Source organism: Triturus cristatus, chromosome 12 (genome assembly GCF_964204655.1).
Source record: "Triturus cristatus chromosome 12, aTriCri1.1, whole genome shotgun sequence".
In the NCBI taxonomy this organism is placed as follows: domain Eukaryota; kingdom Metazoa; phylum Chordata; class Amphibia; order Caudata; family Salamandridae; genus Triturus; species Triturus cristatus.
This window is the reverse complement of record NC_140595.1, coordinates 398,838,670-398,853,019: the sequence shown is the minus strand read 5'-3', so window position 1 is coordinate 398,853,019 and position 14,350 is coordinate 398,838,670.

Genomic DNA, 14,350 nt, shown 5'->3' with positions numbered 1-14,350 from the left:
GTTTCCGTGCCAACTTCCTTGTAGATTCCATTTGCAGGAGAGCGAACCCTTGTGTCCTGCGGGCCTAGCTGGGGCCTGTATTCATCAATTGGCGCCCGTCACGTGGGGCTCATCGGCGACTCGGATGCTCGAAGGATTGGTCGTGACGAAGGTGAGGAATTTGGCCGGGGATGTGATCACTGCCAGCGGCACTTTAGTCCTGGCATCCCGAGGTTTTCTTCCTTCCCTTCCGAGCTGACCATCTGGGTGGCGCCGGTCCTCGACTGAGATCTCTTCTGTCGGTCCTGCCGTGACAGCCGTTTGGGCGAATTTTGGAGCTTGGCAGTTGGAATCTGGACTCTTGATTGGTAAGAACCGTTGTACGGTACTTGCTCCGAGTTTTTGAAGCCTGGTTTGGCTATTTGAGTTTGATTTGTGATGACCGGTCATATCTTGTATTGGTTATTGTGTGAATATATGCGTTGCAACACATATAGGCAGGTAATGTGGAGATATTTCTCCGGAGCTGTGTGACTTTGAACGGCACAACGTTTAAGTGCCATTTTTGATAATACTGCATATTTTGCATTATTCTTGAACATGCCTGCTTTTAGTGCACTCCGTAAGTGGTGCTGCTGCTTTGGAAACCGGTTAAACCTCGAGGAATCTGCTCCAGCTCCCCCAGAGGGGACTCCTAATAGGGATATGTATGTGAAGTACGGTCTCTCCTCTATAATGTACAGCACTGTATGGAGGAAATATACCAGAAAGGATCCTGAGTTACGATGGCCTTTGTATGGATCGTTTGATATGCGTAAGATTGAGTATGTGGAACAGTGTATGTGTAAACGGCGTGCTCGTCAAGACATGTTTGAATGTGTGCGATTATGGGTGAAGGAAGTGCGTGAGCGATAGAAACGTGAGAAAGCGCTGTTTGATAAAGAGCAACGGAAGAATGATCATGTGCGAGCACAGGAAGCGAAGCGTCGGGAGGAAAGAGAACAGACGGAGAGGCAAGAGAAAGAGCGCAGGTTGCAAGTCTCGGGTCAATATGCTGTTCGTCAACCACTTTATCCTGTCCTTAATAACCCTGACGATGATTTTTATTTATTAGATCGCTCCCCGCCTCCTTATGTTGGCGCGTCCGCCCCGAGATCGCAGGATTCTGGATCGGCGTCGGGTAAGGTAAACACGCGGTCCATGTTATCGGCTGACCGAATGGGTGAGCTTCGGCAAGTTTCCTATCGGGCACTTAAGGGCAAGTTATCCCTCGCTGACTTGTTGGACTCTTGGGAAACGTGGCAGGATAGAGAGAAGTTGTATTTTTTGGGCCACTTTTCTGATGAAGTGATTACTGCCTTTCGGAAATATTCCAACGTTTTTGAGCCTGATGATGTGGTATCAGATGCTAAAGCATTGCGTAATGGTACTTTCTCTCCCTCTCAGGTGCCTGGTGCGGTCCGACATCTGTTTGCGCTACGGGATGAGATGCTTAGACTACGGGACGCAGCGCGCCGGAAGAAGGAGGAGGAGAGCTTGGCCTTGCAGGCGGACGATCAGCAGCTGTCTTCCTCCCAGTCAGATAAGAGCGAACTAGTGCATGCTAAACCAATGCGAGAGGCGGCACCCTTGTATGTTCCCCCTAAGGGAGCGGGAACTAGTGCGGACATTACCTCCGCTGATGCTAAGGGATATTTTGTGTATAATTGGGTTTATACTCCTTGGCATAGGGCTGATGTCATGGCATTGAAAAATGCATTGCCTGATCCCCGCAAGAACCCAGCGGCTTTTTATGAAGAAGTCGAGGGGGCCTTGAATTCTTGTACTATGACCTTAGCGGATATAGATCTGTTCTTTGGGCTTATTTTACCACCGGATATGTGGCGATCCGTGCGGAAGGTGGACGATGTTGCCGCTTTTAAGGCTCAGTGGTCTCAACTTGAGGATGAGGATAGGGAGAGGAAGCCCGCGCAGAAGCCACCTCAGGTTATCTTAGATCTCCCTACTGCTATTCTGACTAAGTTGAAAACACTCATTCCCCCTAAAAAGATTGACTGGAATATGTTAGCATCGTGTAAGCAGAAAGTCGATGAATCAGTTGCAGATTTCTTTACGTGCTTTGAGGTGACGTTTCATGATTTTAGTGGTCAGTCACTTACGGATGATACGGGGCGACACCTCTTTGCTGATAAATATGTGGCGAATTTATTACCGGCAATAGCGGCCCGCCTAAAAGCGAGTGAAAGTTCTTGGTCCACCGCGTCCCCGACAGCCCTCCTGACTATAGCTCAGTATTATGAGCATCAGGAGCAAGAGGCGAAGGGGCAGGAGGAGAAGAAATCGAAAGATTTAAAAACGAAGGTGATGTTAGCGCAAGTGTATGGTCCGCCCCGTCGGGGTGGCAATAGAGGTAGGGGAGGATTTTATGGTCCTCCCTCGAGCCGATCTGATTTGAATAGGAATCAATTTGCGTATTGTAAACAATCGGGACACTGGGCCAGAGATTGCCCGGCGTTGCATGCTTCGCGTCAGGGACACAATCAGGGTGGCCCGAGAGGTAGAGGAGGTTTCTCGAATTTTCGAGGGAATTCTAACGATCACGCTCGTTTTGATCCTGCCGGGCAGCAACGAGATAGGTCTAATGTTTTCGATCGACAAAACCAGTATCAAGTGTCGGGGATCGACCGCTCTGGGTACCATGATTCCCAGCATGCATAGGAATGCGTTGGATGGGGGTTAGAATCAGTTGAGGTGCCGGTTGATCAGAAGGGTCCTTACGTATCAGCTGAGGTTTTGGGTTCTACTGATCAGTTCCTAGTGGATACAGGAGCGACTTGTAGTGCGCTGTCTAAACAATTGGTTCCAAGGGCTCCCCCATCTGGCTTAATGGTTACATCGGTAGGGTTTGACGGTACACTCTCCCGAAGCCCTCTTTCGCGGCCCCTCACATTTCAGATTGATTCTTTTTCTACACCCTGTCCGTTGTTGCTTGCCCCGAACACGCCGGACAACATTATGGGTCTTGATATGCTAAAGCACTTCAGAACTACGATCCGCTGCTCCCCCGCTGGTGTGCGTGTGATATTAAATGATAATCACCCTCGGTCTGAACGGATGTGTGTGGTTGTAGAGGATGCTGTGTTAGCGACCCTCCCTCGTACTTTGTGGGCGACTTCGGATACTGATGTGGGACAGATGGTGATTCCGCCTGTTCACATTAGTGTCCAGGAGGGGGCGGTGTTACCACGCCTCCCACAGTATCGTATTTCCCAGGAGGGCGAGGAGGCTCTTACACAGATTGTACAGGATTTGATTAAGGTGGGAGTAGTGGAGGAAGTTCCCTACAACGTTTGTAACAGTCCGATTCTACCCATTTTGAAAAAGGATACGGATGCCAAAGTTTATCGGTTTATCATTGATTTGAGAGAAGTAAACAAGATCGTGATACCTCAATATCCAGTGGTTTCTGATATCACGACGTTGCTTACTTTGGTCCCGCCTACGGCGACCACGTTTTCGGTCATTGATTTGAAAAATGCCTTCTTTTCGATTCCTATTCATCCCGACAGCCGATACCTTTTTGGTTTCACTCTGAATAATAGGTCTTATCGATTTTGTAGAATTCCTCAGGGCTACACAGAAAGCCCTAGCATTTACAGTCAAGCTTTGAAAAGACAATTGGACTCCTTTGTTCTGCCCGAGGGTGTCGCCCTCATTCAATATGTCGATGACATCTTGTTGGCGGCTGACACTCCGGAGTTGTGTGAGAAGAGTACGTTGTCCTTGCTTTCCTTTTTGGCATCCCACAATCACAAAGTCTCTCGGAAGAAATTGCAGTTCTGTAGACCAAAGGTGACTTATCTGGGTCACCTTTTGTCTAAGGAGGGGCGTGCACTCACACCAGATCGTATTCAAGTAATTTTGGACACGCCAGTGCCTTCCACGCAGAAGGACGTGCGTGCATTTTTGGGGCTTGTTTCTTTTTGTAGGCAATGGATATTAGGGTTTTCGCACATAGCTAAGCCATTATTAGCCCTTTTGACAAAAGACACACCTATTCCGATTCCTTGGTCAAATGAGTGTGACGCTGCCTTCCAGCAATTGCGACAGGCCCTTTGTTCAGCACCAGTGTTAGGGACCCCTGATTATACAAAACCTTTTTCGCTGTATGTGCATGAGAAAGATGGATGTGCATTATCAGTTTTAGTGCAGATGCACGGCGACAAGCAGCGCCCTTGTGCATATTTTTCGGCTGTACTTGATCCTGTTGCCCGAGCATTGCCTGGTTGTTTTCGCTCGGTTGCGGCGACAGCTGTGTCAATACGCCAAAGCGAGGGAATTGTGTTATCTCACAAGCTGCTGGTATTAGTCCCCCATGCTGTTGATGCCCTGCTTAATCAGACAAAGACGCAACATTTGACCAGTGCCCGTTTAACGGGATATGAGCTGACGCTTTTGGCTCCTCATATTACGTTAAAGAGGTGTGTAACGTTAAATCCGGCCACATTGTTGCCATACCCCGAGACTCAGTCTGAAGCACGGAAAGCACATGATTGTATTCTTGTGACTGAGGAACAAACAAAGGGTCGTATCGATCTCCAGGATACGCCCTTTCCAGATGTAGATGGGGAATTGTGGGTGGACGGATCATGCCTGAAGCTACCAGATGGTACGACTTCAGCAGCGTATGCAATTACCACACTACAAACGATAGTGGAGACAGCACGCATACCACAGAAATCAGCTCAAGCAGCGGAACTGATAGCATTAACACGAGCATGTGAGCTCAGTACAGGATTGTGTGTGAATGTTTATACAGATAGCCGCTATGCTTTCGGAGTAGCGCACGATTTCGGCCTACTCTGGAAGGAGAGAGGGTTTCTGACGTCGCATGGAGTACAGATAATGCATGGAGAGATAGTCCACAACCTTTTAACTGCATTGACATATCCGAGGAAAATTGCTATCATTAAATGTAGCGCCCATAGGAAAGTAATCGATAAAGTTGGAGAAGGGAATGCGTTAGCAGACCGGGTGGCACGGGAGACTGCGATGCAGCCCGGTGCTACTGCCATGTATGTGGTGAAGTCGCAGGTAGAAAGATGGCACGATGCGAAGGAAGAAGTGCGAGAAATACAGAGGACCGCTTCTGACAAAGAACGGGAGCAATGGTCCAGTGATGGAGAATTGGATGATGAGGGTTGTTGGAGAAATAAGCAGATGGATAGATGGAAGCTACCCACGGCGTTTGTACAACCTATGGTTCAGATGGCACATGGGCTAGCACATGTTGGAGCTTCCGCAATTGTAAAATTGCTTACCCAAGTCTGGGAGCATCCAGAGATTGCTAGCACGGCAAAGAGGGTGGTGCAGACCTGTATGATCTGCCTGAGGTACAACCCAGGAAAGGGTACTCGAACTCCAGCAGGAGGATTTGCGACACCTACTGCACCCTTTGAGGTTTTGCAGATGGATTATATCCAGCTTGAGCGCTGTAACAATTTGAAGTATGTTCTAGTAGTGGTTTGTGCCTTCAGCAAATGGGTTGAGGCATACCCTACGAAAGACAATACTGCAATGACTACCGCCAAGATGCTGTTGAAGGAGTTCTTCCCTCGGTATGGCGTTTGTAGACTTCTGTGGAGTGATAACGGACCCCACTTTATAGCGGATGTTATAAAGTATGTTTTGAAGGGTCTGGGCATCACCCAGAAGTTTCACGCCGTCTTTCACCCTCAGTCTGCAGGATTAGTCGAGAAGTATAACGGTACACTAAAGCTCAAGATTGCTAAAATCCAAGCTTCGACATCTTTGACTTGGCCAGATGCTTTACCGCTGGCGTTATTGTCAATTAGATCGGTACCGCACTCTCGAACCGGTCTTACACCGTACGAGATTGTCTTTGGACGCCCAATGAATATTTGGGGTCCACCAAAACCTAAGACTGTGTATGATGTACCTTGTGTAATGATGAATGATTATCTGGCGCAGTTAACGGATAACTTGGTTTCTATTCATCAACAGGTCCGGGAGGCGCTCCCTGATCGGTCCACCGGTGAAGGACATAGTCTCCGGTCTGGCGATTATGTCATGGTAAAGATTTTCGACAGAGCGAACAGCTTGGAGCCGAGATGGGTTGGTCCTGAGCAAGTCCTACTTGCAACGAGGACGGCTGTGCGAGTTTCCAACAGGAAGAATTGGATCCATTCTCTGCACTGTCGCAAAGTACCGCCCGGATTGGTGGAGCCTGCTGTGTTGACCGACCATCGAGAACTTCTGACTGCAGAGAAAGGCCGTGCTGGGGAACCGAATGATGCTGAGGAGCTCTTTCCGGACCACGCGACTCCTGGAGGAAAGCGATATCATCTGAGGCCAAGGAAGTGAATTCTTCAGTTTCAGGACATGTTGCCAGAACGGCCCTTGGGTTAGTGAAACGGAGAGCCAATGAGGCAAGGGGGGGGGATCAGCCCTGCATTAGTGTAGCGACACCCGTCTTGGCCCGTTGGTGAAGAAATCAACCGCTGCCCAAGGGGAAGAGTTCTGACAACCTTTTAGTTTCAGGAAGATATTGATTTTTTTTATTTTTCTGACATGGAGAAAAAGAAAATCCTTTGTGCAACAGGTTTTATGCTCACAGTAGCTATTGTTGGGATAGCCACATGGTTTGTGGAGGATGTGACTCCTGCTCGAAAGTTATTTGTGTCAACTACTCCAGTGCCTGAGGAGCACTATTTTTATACACTACCGTTTTAGGAGTTGAAGCATCGTCAGTCTTATTTGAATAACACTTTTATCCAGATGTTGCATCACACCCACGTTGCCACGAATGCTACGAACTGTTGGATATGTGGTATGATGCCTGCTCATCAGAAGAAAGGAGGAACGCCATTTATACCTCTTCCTTTCTCTCATAATGGCTCTTGCAGAGCATGGTACACTTTGCTTTTTGCCACGCGGAAACCTACAGTAGGACGATTACTCTTCAGACTCAATAAAGAATGCCATCAGGATAAAGATGGATATCCGCAAGCGAATGGGACAATTTGGGAATGGGAAGAATATCGACCAGACAATGAATCGATTCCTTATATTTTCACGAACACTAGAGACACTGTGGGAAAAGACCAATTTGTGATTCAAGTGGCACAAGCTCAGGCGAACCTGTGTGTCCAGAGTGTGGGTTATATTCCTGTTGGTGTTAGTGATTGCATCACTATTCTGAATATCGATGGATTGAATAACAGTACTTTCTTAGCATCCCATAATACCTACTTCGTATGTGGAAATAAAGGTTATTACCGTTTGCCAGCCGGTTGGTCCGGAGTATGTTATGTGGCATTCCTATTACCTCCTGTATTCTTGGCACCTGCATCTTATCATAAAGATTTGAAGTTGTTAAATAATGTGACTGTAAATAGGTATAAACGTACTCTATCAATTGATGACGTGGATCAGACTGACACTAGTCTGCAACAGTATATTGATTTTAATTTAGGATTGTTTTTCTTTGTTGGAGCTGCCCTAAATAGTAGGAAAGTTCGAAGGTTAACAAGAGTGGTAGAGGCTGTGACAAATCAAACCGCTGCTGCTCTTGGGAATCTTACGGAAGAATTACAAATCACTAGAATTGTTGCATTGCAGAATCGTATGGTGTTAGATGTTATGTTGGCTGACCGAGGTGGAGCATGTAAAATTATCGGAAGTAGTTGTTGTGTGTTTATCCCTGACCACACGCCGTCAGTCTATAATGCAATCAACAGGTTGCATAAAATTGCAGCCGAAATCCATACAGAAAACGGCACTTGGTCCTTTTCTGGATGGTTTTGGGCATTGATCACCGCTTGGGGGTGGAAGGTCTTAACTGGTCTCTGCATTATTGTAGCAGTTCTGTTTTCTTGTTGCATTTGTGTTCAATGTGGTCCCTTGCTCTGTTCCTTATGTGTATCATTCTGTATTCCTGATGAGAAAGCTATTGCCAATGTCACCTATCAGAAACATTTAACTAAAGAAATAGAAGAAATGATGAAAATTGACATATATGATGATTATTCTAACAAACCGGATGTCTTCAGTAAATGCTGAAAGGGTCGTCTGTTGTAAATTGAAACAACGATGTGATTAAGCATTTACTAAAGACATGAATTCTCTCTCCTTAAACATGTCTCTTACGTTATGTTGACTAAAGTCTGGACTCCATTTTGTATTGTCCTGCCTCCACGTGCTCAACACGAGAGAAGTCCTATCTTCGTGTTAGTTGCTCTTGCAATCTGCCTAGTAACAGTCTATAAATAGCTCCTTTGTCCGTCTGGCGCATGCCCAGACTTGACCACATCTGTTATCAGTTAGTTCTTGCTTGACCATGTTTTCGCGGGCTCAAGGAGTATGTCAGCTCCGCCCACATATTGATTCTGTATCGAAAATGACCATAAAAGGTAACATTCTTTGCCTTATGTTGTATCCACCCACTTATGAGCCCCCTCTGTTGTGTATAAAAGGGGACCGTGTACGCAAGTTCTTTGTGCTACTCTATGCAATACTGAAGAGTGTTGTATGGATTGTAGGACCACCCTTAAGGGTTAATAAACTTTGTCTTTGTACTTTGCAGTTTCCGTGCCAACTTCCTTGTAGATTCCATTTGCAGGAGAGCGAACCCTTGTGTCCTGGGGGCCTAGCTGGGGCCTGTATTCATCACTGTGTCCACATTTCCTTTGTTGGTGACGGATACCTTCAACTATGGCCATGCCTGCTCAGCAATGTCTCCGGCTGCATCGTCTGTGCCATCCTTGCTAGTCACTGTACTTGTGTATTGAGTATGTCGAAATGCCTTCATGGAGAAATGCTCCCTTTTCAGCACTATGCATGTGTGTACTCCCGGCCTAGCACACATATGGTACTTTTTCTGCAGGGTATTTGGGCACCTGACTCACAATTGTGGGCATTGTATCTGTGGGAACTTCACCCTAGTCATTCCATGAGAGACAACATCTTGGTGGCTGGCCCAGCACCTGAACATTCCTATCAGTCCCGGGATGTGCGTGACAGTGTGTGTTCCCTTTGGCTCTCTTAGTTTAGTAGGCAGTGACATGACTATACAGTCTTGTGGCATGATGTCAGTGTGTGTATTGTGCTGCATCCGCCAGGGGTGGGTATGCATGTGTTATTTGTCCTCACACCCACATGTGGTGTGTCATGCAGTGGGGGAGTGACATCCATCCTCCTGGGAGTGGGACACTGCTGTCAGTGATGTGTTGTTATGGCACTATCATCATTGTCCAAAGTTAGGGATGCGTACATACACCCATGGAGTTGTGTTCATCTGATAATGATGTACACCCCCCATGTCTCTGTCCACTGCTGGGAGTCCTCTGCACCCACCCCTCACATGTCTGTCCACTGCTGGGAGTGATATGCACCCACCCCCATGTCTCTGTCAACTGCTGGGAGTCCTGTGCACCCACCCCCTCACATGTCTGTCCACTGCTGGGAGTGATATGCACCCACCCCTCATATTGCAGGCCACTGCTGAGAGTCCTCTGCACCCACCCCCATGTCTCTGTACACTGCTGGGAGTCCTGTGCACCCACCCCTCACATGTCTGTCCACTGCTGGGAGTGATATGCACCCACCCCTCATATTGCAGGCCACTGCTGGGAGTCCTCTGCGCCCACCCCCATGTCTCTGTACACTGCTGGAAGTCCTGTGCGCCCACCCCTCACATGTCTGCCCACTGCTGGGAGTGATATGCACCCACCCCTCATATTGCAGGCCACTGCTGGGAGTCCTCTGCACCCATGTCTCTGTCCACTGCTGGGAGTCCTGTGCACCCACCCCTCACATGTCTGTACACTGCTGGGAGTGATATGCACCCACCCCTCATATTGCAGGCCACTGCTGGGAGTCCTCTGCACCCACCCCTCACATGTCTGTCCACTGCTGGGAGTGATATGCACCCACCCCTCATATTGCAGGCCACTGCTGGGAGTCCTCTGCGCCCACCCCCATGTCTCTGTACACTGCTGGGAGTCCTGTGCGCCCACCCCTCACATGTCTGCCCACTGCTGGGAGTGATATGCACCCACCCCTCATATTGCAGGCCACTGCTGGGAGTCCTCTGTACCCACACCCATGTCTCTGTCCACTGCTGGGAGTCCTGTGCACCCACCCCTCACATGTCTGTACACTGCTGGGAGTGATATGCACCCACCCCTCATATTGCAGGCCACTGCTGGGAGTCCTCTGCACCCACCCCTCACATGTCTGTCCACTGCTGGGAGTGATATGCACCCACCCCTCATATTGCAGGCCACTGCCGGGAGTCCTGTGCACCCACCCCTCACATGTCTGTCCACTGCTGGGAGTGATATACACCCACCCCCATGTCTCTGTCCACAGCTGGGAGTCCTGTGCACCCACCTCTCATATGTCTGTCCACTGCTGGGAGTAATATGCACCCACCCCTCATATTGCAGGCCTCTGCTGGGAGTCATCTGCACCCACCCCTCACATGTCTGTCCACTGCTGGGAGTGATATGCACCCACCCCCATGTCTCTGTCCACTGCTGGGAGTCCTATGCACCCACCCCTCACATGTCTGTCCACTGCTGGGAGTGATATGCACCCACCCCTCCTATTGCAGGCCACTGCTGGGAGTCCTCTGCACCCACCCCTCACATGTCTGTCCACTGCTGGGAGTGATATGCACCCACCCCTCCTATTGCAGGCCACTGCTGGGAGTCCTCTGCACCCACCCCTCACATGTCTGTCCACTGCTGGGAGTGATATGAACCCACCCCTCATATTGCAGGCCACTGCTGGGAGTCCTCTGCACCCACCCCCATGTCTCTGTCCACTGCTGGGAGTCCTCTGCACCCACCCCCATGTCTCTGTCCACTGCTGGGAGTCCTCTGCACCCACCCCTCACATGTCTGTCCACTGCTGGGAGTGATATGCACCCACCCCTCATATTGCAGGCCACTGCTGGGAGTCCTCTGCACCCACCCCTCACATGTCTGTCCACTGCTGGGAATCCTATGCAGCCACCCACCCACCCCCTTGGTGCAGTACACTGCTGTCCTGGGCCTACACACACACCAATATAGAGGTAATATGCTGCACTAGGCCGTAGGCCAACATTCGTGGCGTGTGTACGCCTTGTATTCCAAATGTACTGGTGCTGTAGGGATACGTGTGATAGGGACCGTACCCCCACATTCATGGGGTGTGTACTTTCCGTACCACGCGTACCCCTACGGCCCAAATACAATGGTGATACGGGCCGTACCCACGCTATGTATGTGTGGGTGTGGTCCATATCACAATGTGCCGTCGGAGTATGCGTGGTACGGCCCGTACACACGCCCTGAGAGCGTGTGTACGGTCCGTTCCACGCGCCCTGAGAGCGTGTGTACGGTCCGTTCCACGCGTACCCCTACGGCACCACTTCAATGGTGATACGGACCGTACACACGCTCTGAGGGCGTGTGTACAGTCCGTACCACGCGTACCCCTACAGGCACCACTACAATGGTGATACGGACCATACACACGCTCTGAAGGCGTGTGTATGGTCCGTACCATGCGTACCCCTACGGCACCACTACAATGGTGTTACGGACCGTACACACGCTCTGAGGGCGTGTGTACGGTCCGTACCACGCGTACCCCTATGGCACCACTAATATAGTGCTACGGACCGTACCCATGCTATGTATGTGTGTGTACGGTGCGTATCACTATTGTAGTGTTGCCGTAGGGGTACGCGTACACGTCCACTTCCGTTGTTGCGTGACGCAGGGATTGGTGGACACGCCCCCTTGAGGTAATGTATGTCCTCATTATTGTAGGTTTTAATTTGGGTAGGGGGTATGTTTCCTGCCCCTCACCCCCCCTTGGCCCCTGGGTGTTGTTCTCACCTTTTGCGGCGTGTGCGTTGGGTTTGGTGCACCAGATCATAGGCTAAGAGGGCCGGGATGACGCGTAGGATGGGGTCAATGGCTGTCCGTCGTGTACTGGGGCTCCGTTTTCACGTCGGACTCAGTTTTCCGGCTTTTTTTGGCTGACGTAAAAAAATAGCTGTGCGGAGTGACGTAGGGACGAATCGTACTTGCTGGTCCGTAAAACGCTGTCTGACTCCGTACGAACGTTGCGTACGCGCTGTCCAGGATCAGACTCGTAGGTATTTTTTAGCCGTACGGTGTTTTGTACGATTCGTACAGAAATGGTATTTCTGTACGAATCGTACTTGCTGGATTGTACGGTGGATTTCCCGGGTACGAATCGTATGGGGAATACGCTCTGTATGACGAATCGTACCCGGGTTTTACAGGATCGGAATCGGCACCTAAATGTTGGCAATAAAAAAGAATTCACATATCAATATAAAAAGTACTCTCACGCCTCAAGAATTGATTTATTTCTGGTGAGTGAGAGATTAAGAGAAAATAACATCAGGGTCACACATCAACCAGAGCACTTGTCTGACCACACAGCAGTGAGGCTAGAAATGTCCATTAGAGGAAATGTAACAGAAAATAGATGGACACTAGACAGAACACTTTTAGGGAAACATGAAGTGGTGGATATATTAAAAGAATAAGTGGCCGAATGTTTTTAAATAAACTCGAACTCAGCAGCACCACATATAGTCTGGGACACTTCTAAGGCCTATCTCCGGGGGGGACTGATAAGTCAGGCTGCTTTTTATAAAAAGAAAAGAGAAAAAAATCAAAGCATATGAAGACAAGATTAAAATAGCACAGGAAACCCTTACAAGTTGCCGAAACAATGCCTCAAGGCTTGGACTACAGAACAAGTTAAATGAGGCTAAAGAGCAGTTGACAGAATTTTTGGATGGGAAAATTAAAGAACGATGGGAAGCCAGTAGAATGGCCCATTATGAATATGGAGAAGGGTGCAGGAAACTCCTCGCGTGGAAGGTAAAACATGATCAGTTGAGAAACGAGATAAAAAAATACAGGAGAACGGTTCTCAAATACCGTGCGAGGATAGCACAAGTATAGGCAAGGCATTTGGTGACTTCTTTCAGGAGTTGTACACTGAAGAGAAGAGAGATTCCCAACTAGAGTTAGATTGGTGGTTGGATCAGGACCCCCTACCTGGGATAAACACGGACTTAAAAGAAATGCTAAATCAGGAAATCACTATCCTTGAGATAGAAAAAGCTATCTCTAGTTTAAAGAGGGGAAAGGCGTCAGGACCGGACGGCATCCCTAATGAACTTTATAAAGTCTTAAATGAGATTTTAACCCCACACTTACACAAGCTATTTGATAGTATATATAGTCACCAGGCCTTCATCCCAGCCTCATGTAATGAGGCCGTAATTACTTTAATATTGAAGCCTGGGAAAGACTAGTTAAGATGTGAGTCATACAAGCCAATTTCATTATTAAACAGTGATTATAAAATCTTCACTCAAATTTTAGCGGTAAGGCTGGGCAGGACATTGGGGAGCATTATACATTCCAGCCAAAAGGGTTTTATGAAAAATAGACAGTTGAAGGATTTAACACACAAATTAATCACAGCCGTAGATATAGCCACTACTACAAAAACACCATAAACTGTTATAATGATAGATGCTACTAAAGCTTTCGACAGAGTAAGTTGGCCGTTCTTGTACAGAATTATAAAACAAAATAATTTGGGGGACAACGTCTTAAACACTATAAAATCAATTTATGAAACACCAACAGCTAGGATAGTGGTAAATGGATCACTTTCACCGCCGATTAAGATAGGGCGTGAGACTTGGCAAGGTTGTCACTTGTCCCCTTCATTTTTTAATATGTATATAGAACCTCTGGCCAGGATAATGATATCGTAAACTGGGATTACCCCTTTTAGACACTTAGATTGGGAAATAAAAACAGCTTTATACGCAGATGACTTGATGATATATACACCGAATCCTAGGACGGTATTACCACGCATAATGGAAATAATGGAAAAGTTTGGAACAATATCTGGCTTCCTAGTGAATAAAGATAAAAGGGAAACCATGACGTGGAACGGAAAACAAATTCTCAACTAGAAAAGCCAGAGATGAGATATTTGGGAGTTAGAATAACCAAAGCCCTGAATAGTACAGCCCTCATAAATTTTAAGAGAATACAGCTGGAAACAAAGGCCTTATTAGAATCATGGTAGCATCTGCCGTTATCTGTTCTGGGTAGAGCTAATCTGATAAAAATGATGATTCTCACAAAGTTCACTTTCATCTTCAACGCTTTACCATTTTAAATCAGAATGGTTACAGAAACTGCAAAGTGATCTGACCAGCTTTGTGTGGAAAAACAAAGTGGTGAGAATAGCATGGAAAAAACTACGCAAAAAGAAAGTGGATGGGGGA